Here is a 25,919-nt window from a genome sequence, read left to right on the forward strand (position 1 = left end):
TTGGACTGCCTGCTGCCAAGTTCCCCAGCGTGAATGTCATAGGCTCACCCTCGGAAACTTTAACAAATCCCCAATTAAGATGCTTTCTTTTATAAACTGTCTTGGTCATATTGGTTTCACAACAAAAGAAAAGTAAGACTAAAGGGCAATAGCGATTTCTAAGACTTGGAAAAGGAAGGAAAGAGGTGTGTGGAGGGCCAGCAGATGGCTCTGTGAGTAGGGGGACTTGCAACCAAGCCTGACAACCTGAGCTCAATCCTAAGACCCACACGGTGGAAGAAGAAAATTGATCCCCATAAATTGTACTCTAATCTCCATATATGCGCGCGTGCACACACACACACACACACACACACACACACACACACACACACACACTGAAACATAAAAAGATAAATGATTAAATATAAAAATTAAGTTGAGAAGTAGGTGGGTTTGATCAGCATGTGCCACAGGTGTGGGCCAAAATATCACATTGAAATCAATCTGTATGTAGAGAAAGAAAGAATCAATAACAAAAACACATGAAAGAGCTGTCAGCTGAACAACCGAGAGCTTCAGCTGGGACAGACGCACAGGCCGAGCCTGAATCAGAACTATGTAAGATAAGGAGACGGCAGCTTACCATATCTGGAGAAAGAAATCTAGGTTTGGACTAAGGACCTTCATAAGGAAAGAACCTTCACCCAGGCAGGAGTTCTTAAAAACAAAATTCTTTGGAAGTCTAGCCACATAGACAACTATTTATAAATGTCCTACTATCAAGTGGTCATGGCAATCCCATCAACAAAAGAGACTATGTAAGCTGTTTACCCAGTTAGCTCTTTATTTAGGCTGAGCTATCTCCCTGGCCATTTGTCTTACAGTCTAGACTGTTGGCTTTACAACCTATCTACTCAAATCATAAAATTAACAGTACCAAAAATTACTTAAGACCTTACTCGTTACATGCCTTTGATGTAGGTTAACTTGACTAATTCTCCCTAAATGCAAAATTAGGGGATGCTTGCAGCTTCTTCTTTCCTTAATAGCTTGTATTTATTGTACAGAATAACAAATGAGGTTCATTATGACATTTTTTTCATTCCACAAATATAATGTACTTTGGTCATAGCCACCTCTAGTATACTTCCTTATTCCACTATCCATTTTTCCTCAGTAGATGTACCTTCATGAACAAACCCTTAACACACCCCAGATTGCACACAGGAGAAATCTGTGCTTGTTTTCCTGAGTCTGGCTTATTTTACTTAATGTGACCTCTAATTCCACCTATTTTCCTGCAAGTGATACCCTTTTGCTCTTGCATTTAACCAAAAAGCTTGTATTTAATAAAAAATGAAAATTATTGCATGCAGTTCTAATACTTTATGTTACGAGAAATCTGCTAGGTCCCATATCTCTTAGTCCTCTGGGACTCTCCAAGAGAAAGCATGAGAAAGTTGCATTCTTCGGTGCCATCCTCACTAGAACCCCAATGAATAAATGACCACCTAGCTGTGTTCTTGGTTTGTGCAACCAAACCCACAATCTCCCACTTCCCAAAGCCCAGTTAGTGTAAGACTGTTGAGTAGAACAGCCTTCTATTAAATGTCAGGGAAAAGAGAAAAGGATAACTAAGTTATACCCAAGAAAACCTCTTAAGTGTTCACTGTTCCCCCCTGTCCTGAAGTCCCCCTGACTTTTGCCCCACAGGGGTTTGTTACAGCCAGTGCTTTCCTGAGGACTGTCTGCATGCTATGACTGGGTTCTTCTTCCTTCCCAGGGTCTCCTGGCATCTTTTCTTTTTCCCTGTCTGGTTCTATCTGTTGCTACTTTATAAAGTGCTAAGTTCTCATAATCCATAGCAGTTTGGCTTTTTTCTTTGCATGCATCCTTGCAAGTGTTCAGTGGGAGCCAGTTTTGACCTCCACCCAATTCAGTTAGTGTAGTGTATCTTCTAAAATAAGCATCCATCCAGAGCTTGTGCATCTTAACTTCCTCGTGTGTGTATATCTAATCTACATTCTAAGCATCTTTACTGTATCTTAACCAGTTTTGTGTCCTTCATTGTTCCCCACACTGTTGAATACATTTATCAGTGACAGCGGTGAGGTCAGCAGGTAGATGGGATAGACAAGGACACAGAAGACTAATTTTTATTACTGACAGGCCTTCGCCTTGTTTGCAGAGTCACTGGTGACCCAAAGCTGGTAGATAGAAAAGTGAACAAAAGGAACTTTGACAAGGTCTCAATGTTCCATGCACTTTCCAGGATGTTCTGTTTCTTTGTTTGGGTCTTGGTTGCTAAGTGTTTTCTATAAATTCTAAACATCTTAGGGAACGAATTCCAACCCCCAATCCTTTTTATTCTGGAATGAGAAGTGTTCTGGGATGGGTTGCCCTTGGGGTCTCTGTAAGCTGAGCACTTACTCCAGGGGTTGGGTATCCTTAGACAGAAACCACTTCCTGTGACTTGCTATTGTTGAACCCACCCTGATGCCTCAGTTCCTTCCCAGGAGCTGACTCCAGCACTCTTGGCCTCAATAATCCATCATTTCTTCTCAGAGAAACACTTCAGTTTTGGCTCTTCACTCTTAATGATCGACAGAAACAATTTTTTAATGTTTCTAATTCCTGCCTGTGCTGGTTAGTTTTTAAATGTCAACCTGCCACAGCATAGATTCACCTGAGAAGAGAGTCTCAAGGGGTTCCTTAGAGCAGATTTGCCTGTAGGTCTGTGTATGGGTGACAGTTTTGATTGATAGTGTAGGAAGACTCAGCCAACTGTGGGTAGCACCATTCCTTAGGAGGAAACTCATTGCTATGAGACAGGAGAAAGGGAGATGGAAGCTAGAAACAGAAATGGACAGCACAAGTACATTGGTGTCTGCTCTTGATCATGGCTATGATGTGACTTGCTGTCTGAGGTCCTGACCTTGCTTCTCTCCAATAATGGACTAAGCTGTAGTTATAAGCATCCTACGCCCTTGCCACTACTATGTTGCTTTTTTGTCAGGATACTTTATCACAGCAACAAAATTAAACTAGGGAACTATCTTAGAATCCCAGAGTCTCTTTTAAGATGTCTTACTCTGCTAATACCACCAGTCCTAGCCACACTCTACTCTGGTTCTTATGGCATAAATGAGACACATTCTGAATGCAAGGAGTTCGTGGTCTACCAACAGTTTTCAATCTAGGAGTCATAACCTATTTGGGGGTCAAATGACACTTTCACAGGGGTCACCCAAGACCATCAGAAAACACAGATATTTATGTTATGGTTGGTAACAGTAGCAAAATTACAGTTATGAAATAGCAACAGAAATAATTTCATGGTTGGGGTCAGCACAACATAAGGAATGGTATTAAAGGGTCACAGCATTAGGAAGGTTGGAAACTATTGGGAAAGCCTTTAAATGATTTCATAACTACACAGATTTGGAGACACTATAACTTTGGAATGCTAACCTTATTGAGATTTTTTTCATGTAACTCGATAATATATCATTTGGAAAGAATTACTGCCTACTAATATCTTAGTCGCACCCCTCCTTTTTCCACATCTAATAGAAACTGAAGGGCTGGAGATATAGCTCAGAAGCAGAGCAGTTGTGTCACATGCTGAGGCCCTGAGGCCCTAGCATTCATCTCCAGAACAAAAACAAAAGGAAAAGAAAGGAAAGGAAATGCAAAGAAAATGATGAAGCAGTTGGGACTAGGGATGAGACAATTCAGCAATCATTTTTTTTTTTTTTTTTTTTTTTTTTTTTTTTTTACTTCATGGACCAAGGAAGGAGATCAGCATACAGAGATGCTTGCCAATAAGCTTGACTATGTGAGTTCCTGAAGCAATCCATAATGCCTTTTTAGTGTCCCTAGGCACCAAAAATAAAGACAGAAAAGTCCAATAAACTTGGAGAAGTAGATACTTCCAATGAAGTCTGATGTCTACAAGATCCCAACATACACAGAGGAGGGAGATGAGTAATGGAGGGTAAAGAGGGTCATTGAATTTGCTCTGATTTTGCTGGAAATCTGGTTTTGTGTCCCTTTAGATGGTGTAACCCTTGCTGATTTCACTTCTGCCTTTTGGCTGTCCTGTGTACAAAAGGCAAACATGTCTGGTTACAGGTGGCAGGACCTTAAGGGAAATGAATTTATAAATCTGGTTCCTCACAGTGTTTCCAGTGCTGCCTTCAGGAGTCTCCAAGCTGGACTCAAAGGAGAGTGAAAACAGCACTGTATAAGGGTGTCTCTTCAAACCGCTCATCAACCAACTTTAATCTGTCGTGACCAGAAAAGCCTGAGAGAAATCTTTTTTTTTTCAGAATTACTTGTACACAAATCTTCTTCATTTTATTGGAATATCATTTTGCATCTTATGTAATTATTTTTAAAATTGAAAGGAAGAAAAAAAAAAACTAGGCATGAAGCTGCATGCCTTAAGAAGCATAGACGAAAGGAGCATAGAGTCATCATCACGTACACAATGAGTTGCGGTCAGCTTGGGCTCAGTGAGACCATGTCTAAAAACATTAAAACAAAAAACAAAACTAGAATCCTTTTATATGTAAAATAATAAAACAGATTTTTCTTTTTCTAATATTTTTTAACAATGCATAAGAAATCAGTGAACAACCAGTTAGTTCATTCTAAACAAAATATGGGCAACTCACGCTCAAAATATGTAACGTTCTGCGGGTTCCCATCGACTGCTCCTTACCTGAAAGCGTTTGTGGTTTTAGGTAGCTCTTGTGCACATCTGACATCTTCTCCAAATTAAATCTAGACTAGGCATGGTGGCTCATACCTGTAATCCCAGCACGGGGGAGGCTGAGTTCTGTTTACTGGGAGTTTTATCCTAAGTTGGGCTGCAGAGTGAGATCCTATCTCGACATGAAACAAAACAAAAAGAATTTCTTTGATGACTTTCAGCCAGCAGCATCATGGATAGTTTTATGGCCAAATTAGACATTACTTTTGTTTTTATTTGTTTTCTTTAGCCAGAGCTGAAGTCTAGAGCTTGAGCTAGAGCCAAGTCTGTCGCAAACACAACTGTCCTCCTGCTTCAGGGTCCCATGATGCAGGCTTACAAATGCTACCTACCAACACCGTGCCTGGTTTAGCTTCTTATTGTTCCAAGTTTTGGTAGATTCGGGTAACATCTCGCATAGTCTTTGAATCATCCTATAGGATGACAGTGCATGCTAGAGTTCAGGATTCATCTCCTAAAAACTAATTCAAACCACGCTGAGGGCCAAACGTATCGTCCAGTGGTAGAGGGCCTCCTAGCATACCTAACACATTAGGTCCAGTCTCCAGTCCTGCAGAATGTAAGCTTGTGCTGGATATTCCAGTGCATTTCTTTTTTTAAGCAAATCCCCTAGCTGAATTCTCAACCGGCTTTTAAACCAGTGCCTAAAATGGTAAACTGATTTTTCAAAATTTCATAGAATTTGAAACTCTTAATTTTTAACAACAAATGTAAAAACTAGGAAGCATTTGTAAGTTTTGATTTTCTCTTTTTTTCACCTAGAACTTTGTTGTTTTTTTTTTAAGACTTCATTGGTTTACAATGAAATTGCTATTGATGACATAATTTAGTTGGGGCATTAATTTTTATGCAGAAGATATTTCTATTTTGGTAGCTATTATTAACTGTCCTTGTAAAAATTCTCCATCTAGGCATGATGATTATTTTTTAAACCAGTCTTACGTGTTTGGCCGTTTTAACATTCAAGTTTCAAAAGCATTTCTAGTTAACCTGTAAACTTTCCATTGTTTTCTATAAATACTATCCATTTGTTGTCACAAAACATCATTGTAATTCTGTAAATATTGGACACAGTGCTATTCTTTTTAAAATGCCACTTAATGTTCAAAGCTCTAGTTCAGTGTTTAGATCCTACTGTTTTCCATTTGCTTAACTTTTATTTTTCAGTTCCACTAGTTACTAGTTGGAACTAGTTTTAAACTTATCCCCCATATTTTTGAAACCCTCCCAGTTTCCAGTAGCAGACACCTTCACACCCTCCAGCCGACCTTGGAAAATAGATTTCCAGTAACTCATAGTAGCACAAACTCTGATTTGAAGAAGAATATACAAACCCATTAGCTATAAATCAAAATTTTCAAAGATAAGAATTTTATTTTTGCTTATTTATTTTTATTTATTTAGTGTATCTTGAAAGTCATTATTTTTCGTGGATACCCATAATTAGGTAGCTCAAGACCTATGCCAGCATTTATATTTGTAGATAACTTTTTTTCAAGGACAAAAGCCATTCAGATTATCAAGGAAAACTAAGGCAAAAATTCTAGGCTTATTCTGGGGAAAGTAGGTTTTTTACAGCGTGGAAAATTCTTTCTGAACTGCAGTCCCTGCCAGGCCTATGTTAGTGTTGAGGAAGCCACATTCTCAGGTGTCTGCCATTCTGCTAATTTGGCCATTTCTCCTGTCCTTTGTGCCGGACAGTTAACTTCAACTATTCTCTCTCCTCCTTGTGACTGATGTCAGCTGTCATGCCCAGATGTCTGCGGCTCGGTGAAGTTTTTCCTGCCTTTCCTCTGCTCTTTGACATCTGTGACTATTTTCCTAGTCTGAGCCTTCCATATGCCATGGGTGGTAGACTTTAGCATGGGCTTCTCATTGGGGTACCACTCTCTTCACCCCAGCAGGCTCCGCTCTCTCTTCTTTCAAGGTTAAACCCTCACTGGTCTGCACCCATTTTCTGACATCTCAGCTTTCCTTTAACTCTTGGGTAACCCGCTCTTCAAAGTCAAGTTTAGGGCTTCCCCTTACAAGAAGCCTTGTCTAATCTTCCTATTGTTGTGGGAAGATGCTTTTCTCACCTGGCTGCATTCTGATTAGTTATCCACGCCTCTCACGAAGACCGAAGGCATAGACCCTGTTTCTCATCCCCCTGCATCTGTAACATGATGTAACATGTTCAAGGCAGAATTGCTGAGTTTGCTAAATTAAAATTCAGTGCATAAGAGATAAACTCGCGCTAAGGCTTCCAGTCTTCGTAGAGCTTCACTGTGTGAGTAACAACTTATTACTCACAGACTCTTTGCAGCCTCGTGAAAATGGGTAATTGTCATGTTAAAATGCATCAGGCAGCAGAAGGGACTTGGCTCAGTCCTTCATTCAGCCCTCCAGGAAGGAGAAAGAGGAGGAAATCAAATATCAATGCATCTTTGTCAATGCTTTTCTGGTTCTTCCAACCTGAGGATGTTGGCAATAAAATCGCAATGCCTGGTAGTTATGTCTCATTTAAGGGCTCTCAAAGCCTTTCTTTATGTAACACTCAGAATTAGTGAGGTACTTCAGCCAAGTATCCATCAGGATAATTTTCAGATGGTAAAGTAGATTAGCAAATGAGAAATTGAGAATTCTATCCCCTTTACTCACTGAATGAGCACTTTTGATTGCCTCACTTTGGATACTGTTTCTTGAACCAAATTATAAAATATACTTAATTTTGTCCCAAAGATTTTGCTCTGCTAACACACACACACGCACACACACACACACACACACACACACACACACACACAGAGGTACAAAGGGAGAGAAAGAGAGATTAAAAATCCCTTAGATTTTATCTAACTTATGGAGACATATGTTATTTACGTCAGAGATACAAAAGACCTACTCAACTAAATGGATCTTGGTCGTATTTAATTAAGAAGAATTTTATTGCTGACTTAGGCTGAGCAAGAACACTCATAATGGTGAGCTTAGTCTGCTATCATGCAGACACTGAAAGGAAAGCTTATGTCCCTGAATAAGCTTGACTCTCTTCTTTAGTAAGTATGGAAAATGGACCTCAGAAAGTTTCCTTGTTTTTTTTTTTTTTTTTTTTTTCTTCAGACACATAGCTCAATTCAGAAAAGAATGAACTTTTCAACTTCATGAAGCTCATACTCAAAGCCATGGCCCAATCTCCAGTTTGGGAGGACAGACTCCATAAGAACATTTCCACTTGGTGGCTGGAGAGTTGACTCAGAGGTTAAGAGTACTGGCTGCTCTTCCAGAGCTCCTGAGTTCAATTCCCAGGAAACACATGGTGGTTCACAACCATCTATAATGAGATCGGATGTCCTCTTCCGGCATGTAAGGTATACCTGCAGACCGAACATTGTATACATAATAAATAAACAAACAAACAATAAATACATCTTTTAAAAAAAACATTTACACTTGACTGTGAATCCTGCAAAAGTCCTTTTCATTGCAACTACTGCTGTATAGAGTTGAGAGATTGTGAAACACACTTCGTTCCCAAGCTTCTGTTTGAGATAACTCTCAGTGGGTCCCACAGTAGCGAACAAGAGAACCTCCAAGCGTGTTTATTCCTGTTAAAATGAGAACACCCTAAGTGGTTGTCTACCCAGCTCCCTGTTTATGTACTGAGAGACATCGTGTCCTCGGAAAGGAGCAAAAGAACAAAGCTTGAGCCTGGGAAAAGTGGAAGTTGCCTCTTTCTCTAAAGCTAATCTTTTTTGCAAAGCCATAAATATGACATAATGTTAATAGAAGGTAATTAGTTCACTCCCCGTAGATGTAATTCTTATCCACCACACTAGAGATTTTCTCTTGTGGTTCTATGCCCCCACCTCTAAAGGTCCAGAGGCCTTAAGGCAGGCTGTAGACTGACAGGGAACCTGAGAAGATCCTACCTCGAGAAAGCAAAGGTTTTGAAATTTTCCAGGAAAAAAAAATAGTTTCTTTTTCAAAACAGGGTTTCTCTGTGTAGCCCTAGCTGTCCTGGACTCATTTTGTAGACCAGGCTGGCCTCAAACTGAGATCTGGCTGCCTCTGCCTCCCGAAATGCTAGGATCACAGGCATGTGCCACCATACCTGGCTTCTCAGGAAATTTATGTTGAAGGAAAATGATCCATTTATTCCAACTCTCTGCTCCTGTCTTCTGAAACAGTAAGGCAAAAATATTGACCCAGTCCAAACCAGGAAATATGACTGTGATCAACATAAAACTGATTTTCACTTACACATCAGCCTTGGACATAAGTTATAAAAAGAGAGAAAGAGAGAAGTCAGCAAATACATGGAGAACTTGATAAACACTGGGAATGGGAATTTACTTTCTTTCAGCACAACATTCTTAGTTTGAAGGAAGGGACAGTTTTGAACTACACAGTATATAATTTGAACAGTAAGTGAAAAAGTTTGCTTGTCTAGTGTGAGTTAGGACTGTGGGTGATTTCCACATGACTCCACCCCACAGAGTTCTGACACAACACCAAATATTTGCGGAAGCAGCCATCTAACTAACATGCCTGTAAAGGGCAGTGGAGAAAGTGAGCTCACGCCCTTGAGCCACACTTCATCCTTGATTGCTTTGATATCACGGGGCAGGTCTCCTCTGAGCACCAGGCTCCAACTGAGTCAGCCTCTATGCAATCAGCTCAGGATCCTTCTCTGATCAGGTCGTTGAAGCCAGAATGAAAAGGACAGACAACTACAGAGATTCTTCTTGCCAATGCTCATTGCCACCCTATTCACAATAGCTAGAAAGTGGAATCAGCCTAGAGGCCTACCAGCTGATGAAAGGATAGTGAAAACATGGTATACACGCACACACACACACACACACACACACAGCAGAATTTCCCTCAAATATACAGAGCAAGGAAATTAGGGCATTTTCAGGTACATGAGTAAAACGGGAAGAAATTATACTGAGTAAGGTAATACAGGCTCAGGAAAACAAATGCTGTCCTCTCTCATGTGTGAATCCTAAAACTGGATTTTGTGTTCAGCTTGAACTACTGTAGAAGCCGGGAATGGAAATGTTGACATGCTTATCTGTTCTTTAGCCACCTCATGACTTCTCATTTGCTTTCTCAGAAAGCTTTTTCAGGAACTACCTCAATAGGAGCCTGATCTGGTGTGGGATTTGCAGATCCAGATAAAGAATAAAACTTAAGTCCCTTTGTGAGAAAATTAAGAATTTCTAGACAGTACAGAATTAAACCAACCATGCCCTTCTGAATGTGGGACTCTGCGGGACTTGCAAGTCACATACCCATGAAGGTGGCCTTGTAGGAGTGTACCATGAGGAGAATTTTTCTCAGGGCTATGTTGGAGTCAGAGTGACAAGTGTCCTATAGCCTTGTTAGTGGATCAAATGGTAAAAAACAAAACAAAACAAAAATCCCACACATCTATTTTCCATTCTTTGCTATAGGGAACACTCTCTCTCAAAATACATCAACCATCATTAATCATTCCAAAATATCCTAGAAAAATTCTTAGGTGCTTCATATTTGAATACTTCCTATTTTTAGTATGGTGATAAAATGGAATGGTAATAGCTTCCATTCACCCATACATCCAGCTCACATAATTTATTCTTCGACATGGCATTTATCAAGTATCTCTGTGCACATGAGCCTATGGTAGCAGCTAGGGTGCTACCCTGGAGTTCCCACTAAATGAGTTAAGACACTTTAATTGCAAAGTATTAGTTATTTTCTTATTTATTATAGTAAGTCCAGTAATGTTTCAATATTTGTGTAAGAACTTTAAAGACATTATGTGTGTGTGTGTGTGTGTGTGTGTGTGTGTGTGTGAGAGAGAGAGAGAGAGAGAGAGAGAGAGAGAGAGAGAGAGAGAGAGAAAGAGAGAGAGAGAGCACCTATACTTGCTAAGTCATCTTGCTGGTGCAGAACCTTTTTTTATTCAAACTTGCATGTAGTCCAGACTGACCTTAAACTTGCTCTGTATTCAAGGATAATCTTGAACTTCTGACCCCTTGCTGATTCCTCCCAAATGCTGAGATTACAGACACGCTCTGCCACGGCTGGCTCTATGTAGAGATGGGAACTGAACCCCAGGACTTAGTGCATATAAGACAAGAACTCTACGAAGTGAGCTATGTCCACTTACAGCTCTGTGTAAGAACTCTCAAGTTTCTGAAATTCTAATACGTACCCTTGTAACAATCTTAGTTCTCTGCCCAGGTGGTTCACGTGTTGTCTCCTCTCTGGTTCCTCTGAGTGCTTGGGAATGGTTCACATTCAAAGTTAGCCTTCTTGTTATTTTTATATTTTACTCATTTATTGTGTTTACACGTGTTTGTGCATATATGTGAGTGCATGTGCCACAGCGTATTGTGGGGGTGAGAAGACAATCTGTGGTACTCACTTATCTCCTTCCACCCTGTAGCTCAGGGGACTCGAACCCAGGTTATCAGGCTTGACAGCAAGTAACCCTGCCTGCAGAGCCACCTCACCAGCTCCGTAGTTTTTCATGAGGCTGGACTCACTGAGATACTTTGTGAACTGAGTACTGGCTAGCCGCTGAGAAGATCTGAGAATCGCAGTATCTCCCGTCTTGCAAACGTCTAAGCATCGTGGATGATTCAGCCGTCAAGTGAAATGTACCTTCTAGCTTCCATCGCCTCCACTGCTCATGCATCTGTGCTTTCTGTTGTTTGTTTATCCTAGCTCATTCTCCCACAGAACCTCAAGACACACATGTTCTTTTCTCTTTCTGCATTTGCCCTGCTCTTCAGTCCTCCTGGAGAGCCCCTCCCTCAGCCCTCCTACCTTACATACCTATGTGTTCATATCCTTCAAGGCTGGGGCGGGCCTGTTAACCAACTCATCCAGCTTTTACACACCTAACAGTAAGAAACAACCAAAGACACACAAAGAGACGTGTGCACCACACGTACTTACATTATTTACTCTTCCAAACAGAAGTAAGTGGAATGTGGTGGAGTATTCCTCTAATTTAAGCATCTGTGAGGCTGAGAAAGGCAGATCTTTTGTTCAAGGGCATCCTGAGCAACAAAATACCCTGTCTCATAAAACAATCTGCAAAATGAATGAATCAATGAACAGACATATTTAATGCATTGCTCTTCCTAAGGCACTTTACAAATAAAATACGCTTAAAGTCATTTTATTGTTTCCAAAGTTGTTTTTTTTTTTAAATCAGTGTCTCGCTTTAAAATCTCTAAGAACTTACAATAAAAGAAACATTGACACAGTCCCCTTGCCAAGCTGAACTCAATCCACCAAATAACCCCCATCTTGATGCCAACAGTAAAGATCTGAGAGTCCCAAAAGATCATTCTGGGTTTCAATAAGCTATGAAGAGGAGCTGTCAAACTCGCACAGGAAGTGGAGACAGCTTATTACAATGAGAAAATAGACAAATGAATTATGGGTATGTTGGTCCATCTTGTTATTCCAGCACTTGGGATCTGGGTGCGTGTGTGTGTGTGTGTGTGTGTGTGTGTGTGTGTGCAGTCAATATACACATAAAGCAGACTCTAGGAACATTCTAAATGCTTCCATTTGTTCTCTTCCCGTAGACTAGGAAGCTACTCTTTCCTGGAAAGTACATATGAACATCTCTGTGCCGCCAGCCAGCGAGGGCCACTGAACTCATGAGTATCCAGAGATTGGGGGGGGGGAGGGGGAGATGATGTCCCAACTATATTTTGGCATTCCATTCAGATCGTTACAAGTCAATAGGAGAGCGATAGCTACACTGAGGAAAAAGGCTAGAGAGATGGATGTAGGTAGATAAAACCAGGTCTTTAAAGACAAAAGGTGAAACATTTTCTACATTTAATAAAAATATTTTCCCTTTTGAGGAAGTCCAGAGTCACATTTTTGTAAATCCCCACCCCCACCACACACACACATGGCGTAACAGTGGCTGCACAGAAAATATGCACCCTCAAAGTCTACCATTCATTTAGATATAAATATACAAAATATAAGTGGAGAGGATACAGAAATTCACAAAACTTTCCTTTAAAAAATAATAAAGACAAAATTCAGTTCTAGTTAGGATGCTACTGAAATCTGTGCAAGCTGTCCTATCCCACTGGGTTTCTATTGAAATGTTCAACAAGGACCATTCTAGTCCACCCTGGCTTGGGACCACCTTGGAAAACAGATCCGAGTGAAAATTTCTTTGAGAAACTTGAAGGCTTGTTGTTGGGGTGAACTGTACTCTATCCCGGTCCCCAGGGACACTCTCTTGGCCACCCAGCCACAGGAGAAGCTCCACTAGTGACAAGTTCTGCTTCCAAGTAGAAGGGTCTGGGCTGGTTACCCTTTGGACTTCAAGACGAGAGCTGAAACCAGCTGCTTCCGGTGGAGTTTGAGTTGATGTGATTTGAACTTACATGGTGTCTACAACTGGTCTTAAGAGTGGGTGAACTCTTGGAAGTGTTCTGATGTCGATGCCGGAAGAGTCTATAGAACAGCCCTTTCTGTGGTGGGTTCTGGGAGTTGACTTCTGTTCAGATCTGGTGAGAGGGTACCGTCGGGTCCAAACACATTCAGCTCCTTAAAACATTCTGTTTCTATCATCTCATTTTGCCTGGGTTGGCATGGAGCCTGTGAGAACTTGGGATGGAAGTCATCATCTGTATGGTCCAGGTTGAGTCCTTTCATGGGGGAGAGCTGCTTGATGCCCAGCACATCCTTGCCAGTCCACAGCCCGGGAGATGCCGGCAGATGGACTTGGCCTCTTCAGAGAACTTGGGGGAGTCTCTAGCAGCTGTCAATCCACCTCTTCCTGCTTCACCTTCTCCTTGCAATCTCGAAATGGTAGCTGGCCCTCAAATACCTTATAGATAAGGCAGCCAAGGTCCCAGCAGTCAGGGCTCAGGCCATATCTCTGGTTGTTCAGGACTTCCGGGGCCGTGTAGCTAACAGTGCCTACCTGGCCACGGACAAGGTTTCCCTCAGGGATCTTCATAGCCAGTCCCAGGTCTGAGATCCTGATGTGGCCATAATCATCTAGCAGGATGTTTACGTGTTCAAACAGTGTTCTCACTGTGTAAGTCTTCCAGGCCACATAGGATCTCAGCTGCATAAGACAAGGCTCACTCTTCCTCAAACCAGGGTTCCATGCTGTAGGTGGGAAACTTTAGATCACCCCAATTCATGATGGTCAGAACCAGGCACAGCACATCTTTGGTCCCATGGGCACAAGTCAGGTTGACCACAAACTGGCTGTTGATCTTCTCAAGAATCTGCTTTTCATTGAGTGCCGTGGACTCTCTTTTCCTTTTTTTGTTTTTGTTTTTTGCTTGTTTGTTTGTTTTTTGATCCTCTTCTTCTCTAAGTGTTTGCAAACATGTGTTTTACCAGTGGCCTGAACCTGGCAGGCACAGACTTCTCCAAGGCACCCTGTACCCAGTACTTGATACTGCCAGAAAGTCATTTTGGTCCTGGTTGTCTTTCTAACCATTTCCACTGCAGAAAACGGTGGAAAAACATGCTCTCAAGGTATGCATGAAAGGGTTTCCCTTCAAGAAATCACATACAGAGCAGAGTTCTTTGCAAGGCTTCTGCCGGAACTTCATCTCTGTCTCGGAGATCAGGTCCTGGCCAACGTGGGCAATGAAGACCGGGGACTTTGGAGTGAGGTACGTGGTCATTATTTCCGTCCCCTTCTCTCCAAGATTTTCATCTGGAGTAACTTCATGTTCTGCCACTAAGTCCAGGAACTGAATGCAGCACTCCAGCCCAGGCCTGGTTTCACAGACTGTAGAAAAAGCAGTCTTCCAGTTGGTTGCTTGTCACATAGACTGTGGTAATCTCTGTCAATGGTCCTTCGGAGGTCTTCACACGGGCTGATGTGAGGATTTCCTTCCACCTCTGGCTTTTCCCTTTGCGATTTCCTCCATCCCCTTCCCGGGCTTTCAACAAGCCACAGTGTTTTCCAGCTCCATTGACAGTCCAAAGTCAGCCACGGAGTCAGCTGGCAGGGCTGTCAACATCTGGGGTGATGCTGCTTCCAGTAGGAAGCAGCCTGAGGTGCTATGACATCAGTCTTGCTAGTTTTCCCCTGAGCCCTGCAGAGTTGCCCCCTCTGCACCAAGGAGCCTCCAGCGCAGCTTCTGTGCTCCCCTCCCAACCCCTGCTCCGGCTCCCTTGGATGCTTTAATGCTTTTAATGCTTCCGATGCTTCAGCCTCTTCTTGTTTCCCGGGAGGAGTGGTCGTACCCAGAGTTTTTATTGAGGGTCAATCATGCAGCCATAACCTGAGGAGCCACATGGATGACCTTTGCCCTCCAGCTCCTTCACACACCAAGCCAACAAAATCCGTCTCCCACACTCTGAAAGCAGAGCGGATAGCAATGGCCTAGAGCTCAGCGGTCAGTCATACATTTAAACTGTTCATCACAGCCTGTGTAAACTGAGATGTCCTTAGGCAGGCCGTGCAGGGGCAGGGGTGGTGGGGGTGGAGAGACTCTCCCAGTAAGCAAAGGCAAGACAGACAGCTCTTAAGCCCAGATTATCGCTCTGTTGTCGATAATAACAGTTATTGATGCCCATCACTTGGGTCACTACTGATTTGTAATCCAAATTTTCTTTTTTTTTTCTGTTTATTTTTAAACGTGGCCATTCATCCTCTTTTCAACCCTCATGAACACCCCGTTTGTTGTTCAAGATGCTAGAATGGTAAAAAAGGCACATGTCAGGGCCATCCCAGCGGGTCCCACACGTCTATGGCTGACCTTCAGTGATTTCCCCCAGCACCAGTCCTGGAATTATCACTTGTAGAGCAAAACTACAATAAAATGTGAGTCATATTTGTCTTCCACCAAACAGCATTTCCTTGAAGGAGAAAATCAGACACATCACTTCATATTTACATGAACGCATCTATGCTCACTGAGTGGGACATGCATCAGGACACAGAGTGCAGGAATATGGCCCTCGTGTTGTCACCGGAGCTGATTCTGTGTGTCTAGAAGGCAGATGCTGCTGAAGTTCCCAGGTTCTTGTGCCCCTTTGCAATGAACTGTACAGGGATGTAGATAGTTATAGGAGAGGGCTGTTTGTCTTGGGGAGATAGAGCCGAGCCTGGAGCTATGCCATGTCTCCTCCCATGTGGCCTGGCTCCAAGAGGGTAAGAAGGGAAAAACGACTGAGGTGTGGGCCCAGAGGACTTTTTAAAACTAGATAATTTTAATTTAATTTAATACAACTACACCTTTCCCCCTTTCTTTTTCCTCCCTCCCATCCCTCTGATATTTCCTCCCTCCAGTTTTTCCTATGCATCCTCATCCCTCCAAAAGTCATGGCCTCTTTTTCCTTCATTATTGTTGTTATATATATACATGCAGAAATAAATAAATACAACCTGTTAAATCCATTTAGTGTTGCTTGTGTGTATGTGATCTCAGGGCTGAACGCTTGGCATTGGATAATCAGTTGGGGGGGGGAATCATCCCTGGGAAAGAATAACTATAGTTCTTTGTCTAGGAACTCCATGAAATCTCCTACTTCTGCAATAGCATATCTTGTTGTTATTGTTATTCTTCAGGTCTTGTTTAGGCAGCCGTGTTGTTGAGGTATCATGTGTGAGGCTTCTTTGTCATTTCTAGGAGACATAATCCCACATCAGACTTCCTGGGTAATTCCAGCCTCTCCCAGGTTCCTATAACAAGCCCGTTTCTGAGCATGCTCCCTTGCCTGAGTGAAGCCAGAGTAGACTAAGGGAAGCCAGTCTTTCCCCTGCTCCTACTTTGACTATGTCAGTCTCTGAAATTTTCTCCTTCTTTATTTTTCTGTCTTTAAATCCTTTTGGTAGAGGACAGGTAAGACACTATCAAAAGAATACTTTTGGGGGGCTGTTGAGATGACTTGGAGGGTAAGGGCTCTTACCCTTACCCACTAAGCCTGCCTTTCTATATCCTGTACTTGAGTACCAATCCCAGAACCCTCAAGGGAGGGTATTGACTCTTTTCAAGTTTTTTTGGGGGATTGTTTGTTTGTTTGTCTGTCTTTTAATACAGAGTTTGACTCTCAGATGGATCTTCCTGCTCTCACATCTCTGGGTGACAGGCTGAGAATAAAGCTTGTAATTGATTCCCACGTGGCCTGCCCTTTGTATTTCTCAACTAGCAGGAGAAAGAAGTTAAGGAGTTCAGCCTGGAAGCCTGGCTTCTTGGGGAAGGGTCCTGTAGGCTGAGGACCTTGTTCATTCTTCTTGACTTTATTGTCTGCCTGCTTTCAGATCCTGGAAGTTGATATTAGGGAGGCAACAACTGGCACTTTCACAGCCCAAAGAGCTGCTGGGCTGCAAAGAAAATAAGCTGGTCCTGTAATTCAACTCTCAACCATAAACCCACAGCCAGCAGGAGTTTACTTAAATACTACTAAGCATTGTTTTTCTTTTTTGTTTTTTTGTTTTTTGTTTTTTGCCAGAGCTAAGTTAACAGGTTACAAGAAAAACATTAGCCAAAGAGAATATGACGAGCACCAGAAAACAACCTGATAGTCCCCTCCTCATCAGTTCTTTGGGGTCCTTGATTGGGAAGGAGAATAAAATTAGAATGGGAACATCCTGAGTTTGAATCCTATTTTTGTCACTTTCTAGATGAGCTTAGTTTCTGTTTCCTCATCTACATAACTGGGTTTGTTATGTTATCTTTGCTATATATGGTACATACATATGTAAGGACCTAGTGCAGAGACATATAATTGGAACCCTGGAAGGCTAGGGAGAGAGCTTAACTGTCAGAGAGCTTGCTGCACAGTCATGAAGATTGGAGTTCGAGCCCCAGAAATCTTGTTGAAAAAGCTGGGTGTTCAAGGCTCAGAAGGGTTTGCGGAGACTGAAGCACACAACCAAGGATCATGCATGGACTGGACCTAGGCCCCTACACAGATGTAGCCAATGGGCAGCTCGGTCTTCATGTGTGTTCCCTAGTCCTAGTCTCTGACACGGACTCTATTGCCAGCTTTTTTGATCATTCCCCCTTGTGTGTGTGTGTGTGGGGGGGGGTGCTCCTCCTTGCCAGGCCACACGAGAAGAGGATGTTCTCAGTCCTGATGTAACTTGATGAGCTGAGGTGGGTTGGCATGGGGCGGGGCTCCCCTTCTCTGAGGAATAGGGGAGGGGGCATGGGGGAAGAAAGAAGGAGTGTGGGACCGGAAAAAGAGGAAGGAGAAGGCAACAATCGGGATGTAAAGTGAATAAATAAATAAAAAAAAAAAAAAAAGCTGGAATCCCAAGGCTGAGGAAGCAGAAACAGTCAAATCTTTGGGGCTTCCTGATAATACTTCCACATTCCATAAACTCATCTTAAAAGCAAGGTGGGTGGCTCCTAAGAGACAACTCTCAAGGACAACTTTTGGTGTCAACACACACATGAGCATCCATAGAAACACACACACACACACACACACACACACACACACACACGCACACATACAGACATGCACACCCACGGTAGAGCATTTGGGTTCAGCCAGTAGAAGCATTCCAACAGGAACTGCGGAGATTGTCTCCTTACTTCTTGGCTATAGAAGTTGCTGCCCTGCAACTTCTGGGTGCTGATGGCATCGAGTCTGTAGGAGCGGCCCCTTGCCCAGGTTTTCGACCTCTGTCCATTGCTGTTGATTGGTTGTAGTCCAAGAGAGGTCCTTTCTGATTTGGGACTTGCGCTGGCAGGGAGACGCCTCTGGGGCCTGGGAACAGAGCTCAAAGCCAGGGAAATGTGTGAGGGAAGCCTGGCAAACAAACACTTCCCTTGAAGTTAACCCCGGGGTCAAGGTTGCACTCTTTTTACTGTCTGTCATACTGAGGACATCAGCAGCTTTGAGAGGGGTTTGAACTTTTTGTTTTCGTGTTTTTTTGAGACACAGTCTCACTTTGTTAGCTCTGGCTGCTTTGGAAATCTACTTGCCTCTGCCTCTCAAGTGCTAGGATTAAAGGCATGTCCCAACAGGACTAGCCCAGGGCTGTGAATTTTAATATATATATATATATATTGTAAGTAGGATTTTATACAAAGATTTCAGCTTTATTTGTGTGTGTATGTGTTTGTGTGTTGTGCTTGTATACATATGGAAGTGGAGTTGGCTTTCAGGCAGTTATGAAGCTGCTAGACATGGATGCTAGAAATTCAGGTCCTTTGCAAAAGCCATCTCTGGTCTTGAAAGAACTTTCAACAGCGGTGTGTCTTGGTCGGATGAATAGGATGCAGAACCTAGGAAGGCAAGCCTAACACCGAAAGGAAATTTTGCTATCTGTTTTTCAGTTTTACTCTAATTAAAAAGCAAACAAACAAACAGATGTTAATAGCTAGCATATATTAAACTCTGAATGTGTTGCAGGAATTTTGCTAAACGCACGATCTGTCTAATTCTCACAGCAACCTGGAGGCAGGCCCGTGGCTCTCCTCACTTCACAGCTGAGGGCTGGGGTTGAGGAGAGATTAATTCCTGAAGGATTTATGGCTGCGTGTAAGAGGTGGAGGGAGATAAGGTGGGCAGACTCTGCAGGCAGCCACTGCCGGAGACTTCCTCAAACGAACAAAGGAACAAAAGCAAAGTTCCTTTGGGAAGAAAGAGTCCCATCTCACTGCCTCATAGTCGCACCTCCTATACATCTTCTGATTATGCTCCGGATGTAAACTGTGGCTCAATTTAACACCATCAGATGTGTATGACCACTCCGCATGGACACTCCCTGCACCTGCAAGGCCAGGATAAGAACAAAACATTCCCATATACTCTGGAGGGATGGGAGGCCGGAAAGGGCCGGACGCCGGTATCTGGGCCTCAGTAGAGCAGAAGACAAAGGCAGGGGGAGAGGTGGGCTAGGGAGAAACTGCAGTTCAGAAACCCGAGAGCCGAGCACATTGCATGATGTCCTAAATCACCGGTTCTCAACCTATGGGTCACGACCCCCTGAGGGGGTAGAAAGTTCCTTTTATAGGAGCCACTTAAGACCATCAGATTTCACAGGCACATTCCAACTCATAACAGTAGCAAAATTACAGTCATGAAGCAGCAACAATAATAAATTTATGGTTGGGGGATCATGAGGAACTGTATTGAAGGGTTGTAGCATTAGGAATGCTGAGAACCAGTATTCTACATAGACATCTTCTTCTTTCTCTATCTATCTATCTGTCTGTCTGTCTGTCTGTCTGTCTGTCTGCCTGTCTATCTACCTATCCATCCATCATCTAACTATCTATGTATTCACTTGTTTTGAGTGCGTGTTTATGTGTGAACAAGAGTACGCCTCTGTGCGTGTGTGCCACAGGTAAGTGTGGAAGTCAGAGGACAACTTCAGCGGTTGAGTTTCTCCTTCCACCATGTCGGCCCTGGGCCCTGCACTCAGTCATCAGGCTTGACAATGGGCATCTTTACCCACTGAGCCATCTCACCAGCCCTACAAAATCTGTTTTACGTTAATCAGGAAAAAAAAAATATCTTGAAATTTCTTCTGGCTTATAACTCTCCAGTTCTGTTTCTCTTAGAAGGCTTTCTTTGCTACTTTTACTTGAGCCTGACAAAGGGCCATTAAAATTTTCCATAGGATGGTAAACAAGAAATGGACATATGTTTCTGTCTCATTCTCAGCCCCTCCCACGGACCTTCCTTTTAGCTTTAAAAAAAAAAGGTTTATTTCATTTTACTCATGTGTGTGTGTGTATGTACCACATGTATACAGAAGACCATGGATGCCAGAAGAAGGCGTCAGATCCCCTACAAATGAAGTTGCCACTGTGAACCTCTAGGTGTGTTCAGTGAACAGAGCAGTAGGTGCTGAGCTAAATCCAGCCCCTCCCTCCAGCTTTAGGCAGACATTTTCCAATCTAGATGAACAGAATATCCCATGGTGTGTGTGTGTGTGGTATGTGTGTGGTGTGGTATGTGTGTGGTGTGTTTGTGTGTGTGTGTGTGTGTGTGTGTGTGTGTGTGTGGTGTGGTGTGTGGTGTGGTGTGGTGTGTGTGTGTGTGTGTGTGTGTGTGTGTAAAGCAGAGAAGGGAGATTTATTCAATGTGGCCACAGTTAATTATTTAGTTAACATGACCCAGTGTCCAGAGACCCCAAATCAATCTTTGGAATACTGACAGCAATTTTAAGCTTTAATAGAGGAAGGAAGAGGGCAGGGAAAAGGCATGCATAATTATGCAGTCCTGGCCATGGTATGGCAAAAGGAGGATGTCTTTACTGATTTAATAGATGGCGCATTGCACTTGTATCCTTGAATATCTGAGTTTGCTTCCCCCACTGAAGAGGAGGGTGTGAAGACACAGGCTCTGTTCAAAAAATCCTTAGTACTTCAAGCACCAAACAGCTGCTTGGTCTGCTTCTCCACCTAAGCTTCCCAAGGACCCAGCAAGATGATTGTGGTCTTCTCCATCTTACATCGAATGATGCAAGAGCCTCCCCAAGGACGTCAGCAACAGACATGGGGTCTGTGTGCGGGCATTGTCCTCTCAAATGATGCCTTTCCTCTAAGCACACTGCATTGCGCTAGCAAGGGTGCTGTGTGGAGCTCTTCCCTCACTGCTCACGTGAGTATTGCCGACATTAGCAAGAGCTGCCACTTGCCGGGTGCTCACCGAATGACAGGAAGTCTACTCAGAATGCTCAGCACGTCGGAACCCAGTGACTGCTCAGGCCAGGTGGTGAAGACCTGCAGCAGCCCTCCCATTCTCACAGATACCAACAGGCACTGCACAGACGCATCCCCTGTGACTATCTACCCAGCAGATCCCCAAGTACCAGGGTTTATATCAAAGTGGATATTGGTGGCCACACTGTGGAAACTCCCAGTCTTCAGAAAGGTCTAAGACAGGACCTCACTCCTGCCCCCACAAACCCTGATTTCCTTCTCTTCAGATCCCCAGCCTGAGCTATCTGTCCGGAGATTGAACTTGCCTCCAAGCCTCTGTCGTGCTGCTGTCTGTCCACGGCACTGATAACTCTTCTAACAAATTCCTTACCTCCAATAATCCACCTCAGTGTCCATCTTGAACCCAGACCAGAGACTTTTTAGAGAACTTTCAGGCTCCCCCTCCCTTCTACCCATAACTTTACAAGGAATTCTTAATGTTTCCTTATGGCAAAGCATCCAAGGTTTGTCAAGGGAACCAAGTGAGCACGGGTACGTAAAGGATCCGGGCCTTCAACCCACTTCATTGTTAACACTCATGTTACATCACCCGGAAATCTGCCACCTAACAGCGTGGGTCAGACCATTCCCAACATTTTCCTCATTGTTGGGGCTCAGGGAAGTGTCAGTGACAACAGAAGATGAATCAGAAAGAGTGGCTCATACCACCCCGACCTTCCCATACACAGGAGGCTTGAGAACCTCCCTCGGTTCCTAACCATCAACTCTCAGGCTCTAATAACCGCCTCTCAAGTGTTCAGTTTAGTGTCTCTGAACTTGACTATGCAGCGGTTACTTGGAGAGTGTGTGGAAACACAGGTCCCTGGTGTCTTTGTTTTATTTTATTATTTTATTTTTATTTTAGTGTGTACGTGTGTGACAGGGGCACATTTCTCAATTGCTCTTCACTCCACCTCACTCAGATTCGCAGAGATCCACCCACTTCTACCTCCTGAGTGCTAAGACTAAACACGCGCTCCTCCACATCCTGCTCCACCTTAGTTTTTGAGGCCAGATCCCTCGCTGAACCTGGAACTGAACCTGGAGCTGAACCTGAGTAAGCCAGATTGGTCATGGAGCTTCAGGGATCCTCTTGCACCTTCTCAGAGCTGGGATTGCAAGTATGCACTACTGTGCCCAGGATTTTTTACAGGGATTCAAGAGAATCAAACTCAGGGCCTTAGGCCTTCAGGGTGAGCAATTTAGTAATGGAGTCAACTCCCCAGCCTGGATGGCACAGATGCTACTGGTCAGGGTAAGATTTTGAGAACTGTTCTCTAGTCTAAATGAAAGCAGGTCACAAATAAGTTTGTTTGTTTGTTTTGTTTCATTTTTGCAAACTCTGCTATGCAAACAATGGTCCAGACAAATTCTGACTGTGCCTCTGTGAATATTATTTATTTATTGCCTTCAAAATCGGTGGCAAGGGTGGGTGGGGGCTTCATAACATTCCTTCAGTCTGGCGAAACAGATGGGAGATGGGCTAGTTCTCTGGCCCAGCCAACTCCAGGAAAACAGAGCCGCGTTATCGGCAGTGCCGGGTGAGGCTCTCAGACAGCACAATTGTCCTTGGCAGAGCCTGGCAGTGTGCGGTTACGGGATTCACAGGCTGCCTCTCCAGGCCCTGGTGAGGGATATGGCTGAGATCTAAGAACCAGGAAGCCTTATCCACAAAACCAATATGTCCCTTGGCAGCACATCACAGCAAGGAACTCCTCTGCTCTGGATGAGAGCATCGGGTCAGGATTCTAATGGGGTGTCGCCTCCCATTCAGTTGGCATAGCGTAGCTGTTGGCAATGTTTGTGCCAATGATTCCTACCCAGCAAGATAAGCTCTTGCCAAACCCGCTTTGGGGTGGTATTCTTTAGTGATAAATTTCTCTTCTCCCAGGGTGTTCACTGTGAAGAGACACAGAACCAAAGCAAGTCGGGCTATAAGGGACCTTTGAGGTTATCTGTTGAATGCAGGTTTGCAGTTTCACAGATAAAAAAAAGTGAACTGTGGAAACACTAGGGGAGGAGGCTGGGTGTGGGCCTCCCAGGGTTTCCCTGACCTGGAGAGAATCCTCCACATCACATCCCAGGGGCCAGTCTGTGGAATGGGATCCTGGCTCATCTAGCTATGTTCAAGCCAGGTGAAGTGTTGACCTGTTGTAGGGTTAGCAGTAGTGGCGGGGTTATGGGACTCTTCCCATACTTTCCTCCTAATCCAGCTCTCCTTCCACCTTGCCCCAGTTTTCAGAAGAATCCAGAATGAGCTAAGGATGTAGCTCAGTGGGTAGAATGCATCAAGTCCTGGGTTCAGTTCTTAGTACCAGCACATTTGTGGTCCCAAAATAATCCAAGCATTTAGGACATGGTGGTAAGAGGATCAAGAGTTACCTTCAGTTACATGGAGATATCACAGCCTAAGGACTTTGGCTTAACCCTGCACTCACAGAAAATGTCCTAGGTGTGCCCCCTCCCCCCCGCCCCCACCCAACACACACAGGCTGGGTTTTAGCAGGTGATAATCACATGCAGGACTTGGCTGATTCCTCCTTTGCTTAGAAGCAGTCTTCACTGCTTACCAGCACCCTGAGGCATTAAATCCAGGAAACAGAGGCACTGTTTGCCACTCAGCTGAGCGATTGCTCTCTGGGCTTCCTAATCTTTCCTGTTAAACAGAGCAAAGCTTCAGCAACATTCCTGACCAGAGTGGCAGCATTACTTTTCCCTCCCCTCAACCCCCACCCCATACTCCTGTGCTAGGGAGGCAACTAAGCTTTCGAGTAGTCTGGTTAAGTTTCTTGGTCAGAGCCTGCCCCCTGGAGTTCAGTGAGGGTAAGTACAGTTTCACTCAGCAGCCTTCTTGCAAAAGCATGTTTTCAAGTATACCACTGTTCTCTGAAGTTTCTTACATTATATTGTGATCATGTTCACTCCGCCCAGGTCCCTACCCTCCTCCTTACCCCCACCACTTTATCCCCACTCCTTAGAAGATACTATCTCACTACAGATAGTGCCCTGCTCCTCGGGCTCTTACAATCTCTCTGCCACTCTTAAGCCCTATTCCCTGAGCCTTGGGGATTGGGGCTGTGTTGTAAATATATTGATTGGTGAGAGGCACCCAAGAGTCTATTGTCCTCAGCATTTTGACCAATTGTGGGTTTCTATGATGGCTTTTTTCTGCTGAAATAAAGGAAGGAAGGGAGGGAGGGAGAGAGGGAGGGAAGAAAGGAAGGAAGGAAGGAAGGAAGGAAGGAAGGAAGGAAAAGGAAGGAAGGAAGGAAGGAAGGAAGGAAGGAAGGAAGGAAGGAAGGAAGGAAGGAAGGAAGGAAGGAAGGAAGGAAGGAAGGAAGGAAGGAAAAGGAAGGAAAAGGAAGGAAGGAAGGAAGGAAGGAAGGAAGGAAGGAAGGAAGGGAAAAAGAAAAGAAAAAAGGGCTTCTTTGTCAGGGATGAAAGCTACCCGTAAGTGTTGATAAAAGAAGAAGCATTTAGAGTGAAGTTAGAAATTGTAGTGGTTTAGGAAAGTGGCTTTTCTGAGAGCCCTGGTGATCTTTGACTGTTTATACCGAAGAGCTGACGGGGCATCGTCTGGCCGGGGTGGCATGTGATGTCTTGCCTTTCTGCCAGGATGATCTGGATAAATGATCCCAGCACCTGTTCAGAGTCGGTCTCTTGGTCTTTTCTTTCCTCTTGATAGAATTAGACATTTAGGGATGTTTGTTTGTTTGTTTGGACTCCGGCCTGGAAAACGTGAGTCTTGCTTCTCTGTAAGCGTTCCTTCGCTCAGCCCTTTCTTTTCAGGATGATAAGAATACTTCCGTGAGTTATTTCTAGTATCTGTTGGTCCCAGTGGCCCACCTTTTCCCACCTATTCACACAATCTGCTTCCAAGATGGGGGTAAGGGACAGTTGTCCGGCCACTTGGCTATAGAGAGCAATCTGGGACTCTCACTGATCTTTTCTCTAATGGTCATTAATAATATATTAATTAATTAAGTAAGTAATTATGTGTGCATGCATTATATGCATGTCTGTGTGTGTGTGTGAGTGGAAATGCATGTGCCATGGTCAATGTGGATTTCAATGAACAAACAACCTGTGTCAGTTCTCTTTTCCACCTTGTGGTTCCTGGGTCAGATCCTCAGGCTTAGTGGTAGATGTCTTTAGCAACTGAGCCATCAGAACAGCCCATGATTTTTTTTTAATTGAGTTTAAACCAACTATATTGTTTTGTCCTGAACATACCCCATCATTTTTATTTAAAAAAAAAACCTTATTGACAATAAATTGTATGTATTAATTGCATGTGATGTGCAATATGTTTTGCCACTGTCAAGACACTGAATGTACATGCTCCTTTCTTATTCTGTATGATTTACTACCCAACTTCACTCTAAGATAACTAACCTGTTTTCCTTATTTTGGATCATCTTGCTTGTCTAGAGTTCAAGACAAATAAAATTATGCAGTGCTCCTTGGAATGGAGGTTGGATTGTTTGTAAAGATATTCTAGT

The 25,919-nt window shown here is 43.5% G+C and overlaps 1 pseudogene; it reads right to left on the reverse strand.

Annotated features, from left to right (window-relative positions):
* Positions 1 to 13,098: 13,098 nt before the first annotated feature.
* Positions 13,099 to 14,718, reverse strand: LOC110552111 (G protein-coupled receptor kinase 5-like; annotated as a pseudogene).
* Positions 14,719 to 25,919: the final 11,201 nt, after the last annotated feature.

Source organism: Meriones unguiculatus, chromosome 16 (assembly GCF_030254825.1).
Source record: "Meriones unguiculatus strain TT.TT164.6M chromosome 16, Bangor_MerUng_6.1, whole genome shotgun sequence".
NCBI lineage: Eukaryota > Metazoa > Chordata > Mammalia > Rodentia > Muridae > Meriones > Meriones unguiculatus.